Source organism: Hevea brasiliensis, chromosome 8, assembly GCF_030052815.1.
Source record: "Hevea brasiliensis isolate MT/VB/25A 57/8 chromosome 8, ASM3005281v1, whole genome shotgun sequence".
NCBI classification, from domain to species: domain Eukaryota; kingdom Viridiplantae; phylum Streptophyta; class Magnoliopsida; order Malpighiales; family Euphorbiaceae; genus Hevea; species Hevea brasiliensis.
This window is the reverse complement of record NC_079500.1, coordinates 75499622-75503821: the sequence shown is the minus strand read 5'-3', so window position 1 is coordinate 75503821 and position 4200 is coordinate 75499622.

The following is a 4200-nucleotide window of genomic DNA, read 5'->3' as shown; positions in this document are numbered from 1 at the left end:
TTATTTTTCTTCAGTTCTTTAATTTAATTCCTGACTTTGAAATTTTCTTTTCTCCAATTTTATTTGATAGTTAGGTCAGGAGTCAGCTCTAGGGGTCAATTGACCAAATTATCCCTCGCCGGTTCAACCCAGTTTGCAAATAATTCAATATTTCTTCCGGATCCCTGACCTAATTATTTGACCGACTTAACAATTCTTTTTCGTGGTTTTCTCTTTTCCATTGTGTTCACAATAGTCCTAAGGACCGCGACGTCACATTTTACGGTATGAAATTTGAGTTTAAATCAACTTCACAGTCCTTCTTGAGAAGGTCACCCATCGTTGTGACTCTCGGCTCCTTTAACCTCTTATGTTCTGTTTTTCTTATTTATACTTAACTAATTGGCAATTACTAGTTATTTGGGTTTAGAGCTTATCTAGTTGTCTTAGATGTGATTCTAATCCCCTTAATTGTCTGGATCGGCACCGATCACCGGAATAGTGAAATATACTAGGCTATACAAATAGGGGTGTTATAATTCTTCCCCCCTAAAAATAAATTTTATCTCGAAATTTTACCTAGTATCAGTCTCTAAATAGTTGTGGGTGCTATCTCCTCATGTCCTCCTCTCTTTCTCAAGTAGCTTTTTGGCCCGAATGATGGTTCCACAGCACTTTCACTAACGGTATCTACTTGTTCAGTAGCTACTTCACCTCATAAGCCAGAATCTCTATGGGTTCTTCCTCATATGTGAGGTCTGGATTCACTTTAATTTCTTCTATCGGTAGTACATGAGATGGGTCTGATCTATACCTCCTCAACATAGACACTTGGAAGACATTATGTATCTTCTCCAATTCTGGAGGTAGTGCCAAACGATATGCTAATGGACCCACTCTCTCCAGAGCCTCATATGGCCCAATAAAACAAGGACTCAGTTTCCCTTTTCTGTCGAATCTCATAATTTTCTTCCAAGGGGAAATCTTGAGGAATACTTTGTCACCAACTGCATACTCAATATCCCTTCTCTTTAGATCAATATAGGACTTCTGACGGTCTGATGTAGTCTTAAGTCGTTCTCTGATCACCCTGATCTTCTCCTCGGTCTGCTGAATAATTTCGGGACCAATCATCTTCCTTTCACCTACTTCATCCCAACACAGGGGAGTTCTACACTTTCTGCCATACAAAGCTTCATATGGAGGCATCCCAATGCTTGATTGGTAGCTGTTGTTGTAAGCAAACTCAATCAAAGGAAAGTGTGTGTCACAACTGCCCTCAAACTCAATCACACAAGCTCATAGCATGTCCTCCAAGATCTAAATTACCCTCTCAGACTGGCCATCTATCTGTGGGTGGAATGTCATACTAAAGTTCAATCTAGTTCCTAGGGCTCTCTGAAGACTACCCCAGAATCTAGAAGTGAACCTAGGATCTCTGTCTGATACGATGGATACTGGCACTCCATGCAGTCTTACTATCTCATCAATGTACAACTTGGCTAATCTTTTTAAACTGTAGTCCATCCGTACTGGAAAAAAATGAGTAGACTTGGTCAGTCTGTCAATAATGACCCATACTGCATCATGACTCTTTCTGTGTCCTCGGAAGTCCCATCACAAAATCCATTATTATTCTCTCCTATTTCCATTCCGGTACTAGTAGTGGATGTAACAACCTAGCGGGTACTTGATGCTTTGCTTTCACTTGCTGACAAGTTAGGCTTTTGGAAACAAATTCTGCCACATCTCTTTTCATACCCATCCACAAGTAATGCTCCTTTAGCCCTCTATACATTTTTATGCTACCAGGGTGCATGGCAAAAGGTGACTCATGTGCTTCCTTCAAAATGATATTTCTCAAATCAACATCATTAGGAACACACATTCTGCCCTGGTGTAGCATTAGACCATCATCTCTAATTGAGAATTCTGGTTTCTTGCCTTGTCGAACTTCTTCCAATAGCTTCTGATACCTTTCATCATTCTGTGCAGCTATTCTGATCTGATCAATGAACACTGGCTGTAAATGCCATGCAACTACTATCTGCCCCTCCTCGTTAATCTCTAAACTGGCATGTAATGATCTCAACTCATGTATCATAAACAAAGGAGAAACTCGTAGACTTGCCATAGTCTTGTGACTTAAGGCGTCAGCCACCACATTAGCTTTCCCTGGCTGATAGTCTATCAGACAATCATAGTCTTTTATCAATTCTAACCATCTCCTCTGTCTCAAATTCAACTCTTTCTGAGTGCCCAAATACTTCAAACTCTTATGATCTGTGTAGATGTAGCACTTCTCCCCATACAAATAGTGTTTCTAGATCTTAAGAGCAAACACAATAGCTGCAAGCTCCAAGTCATGTGTTGGATAATTCCTCTCATGTGGTTTCAGCTAGCGTGACGCATAGGCAATGACATTTCGATCTTGCATCAATACATAGCCTAACCCATTGTGAGAAGCATCACTGTAAATAGTATACTCTTTACCCGGGGTAGGTAAAGTAAGGACTAGAGCCTCAGTCAAACATTTCTTTAATTCATCAAAACTCTGCTAGCATTTGTCCATCCACTAAAATTTCACATCTTTTCGAAGTAGCTTGGTCAATGGAGATGCCAACATGGAGAATCCCTTCACAAATTGATGGTAGTATCCAGCTAAACCCAGAAAACTGTGAATCTCTGTGATATTTTTGGGTGGCCTTTAATTAATGACAACTTCTATCTTACTTGAATCTACCTTGATGCCCTCTACTGATACTACGTGCCCCAAGAGAGACATTTCTTTCAGCCAAAATTCACATTTCGACAATTTGGCGTATAGTTGTTTCTCCCTCAAAGTCAGTAGTACAATCCGTAGATGTCTATCATGCTCTTCTGCACTCCTCGAATAGACCAATATATCATTTATGAATACCACAACAAACTGGTCGAGGTATGGTCTAAAGATAGTGGTCATCAGATCCATAAAAGTAGCCAGACTATTAGTTAACCCGAATGGCATAACCAAGAACTCATAATGGCCATAGCGGGTTCTAAAGGCAGTTTTAGGAATACTCTGCTCTTGTACTTTCAGCTGATAATAACCTGATCTCAGGTCAATTTTGGAGAACGCAGCTACATCCCTCAATTGATCAAACAAGTCATCAATGCGAGGCAATGGATATCTATTCTTTATTATCACCTTATTCAACTGCCGATAGTCAATACATAAACAGAGAGTGCCATCTTTCTTCTTAACAAATAACACTGGCGCTCCCCAAGGTGACACACTAGGGCAGATAAAGCCCTTATCAAGCAACTCTTGCAACTGCACTTTCAACTCTTTCAATTCTGCAAGTGCCATTCTATATGGTGTTATGGAAATTGGATCCACACCAGGCATAACATCAATTTCAAACTGCACCTCTCTTTTTGGAGGTAATCCTGGCATTCATCAGGAAACACATCCGGAAAGTCACATACAATAGAGATGTCCTGAAGGAACGGAAGCATGAAAAACACAAGTTTATACCATTGAATTCAAAAATTTTCACCTAGGGTCACATGCATAATGCAAGACTTATTTTTATCTATTTGATTTCAATGATAAACAACATATTAAAACTCTTTTAATATGTTTTTGGATCTGTATTTGCCATTTAAGATTTTTAAAATTAATCAGATTAATTTTAGAACCCTAGATTAAATCAAGAACGATTACACTAACCTCTTGATGCAATCGCAGTGTCTGCGCTTTTGAGATTCGTCTTCAGGACACCAGATGTTGTCCCTCTAGCTTGTCCACACCAAGAACACCTATGGCAGCCCTTGAACAGCTTCTAAAGCTTTTTCTATTAATTAGAAATTCAAGTTCTGCCTTTTAAGAGAATAGAGATGTAAACAGGACACTAGAAACAATTTCTAGTGTTCTTAATTCAAGAGATTGATGGCTAATCTCTTTGAATTGATGAGAGATGAAGAAGAATAGATGAAAAGCCTCAAAGTGGCGTGACAAAGGAGAGCAGTGGCTGCTGGTTATTTTTTCTTTTCATAACCACACTTAAATAGCTAGGTTAACACATTAAACCCTTGCCACATGTCACCCTTTGATTAGCTCTAGGTTTAAGTGACCCAATCACATTGTGCCAAGCGTCAAACCCATATTTAATCTTGATTTTAATCATCTTATATGAATAAAAAACAATTGGCAAGTTTATGTGTAATCCCATGTGTCAC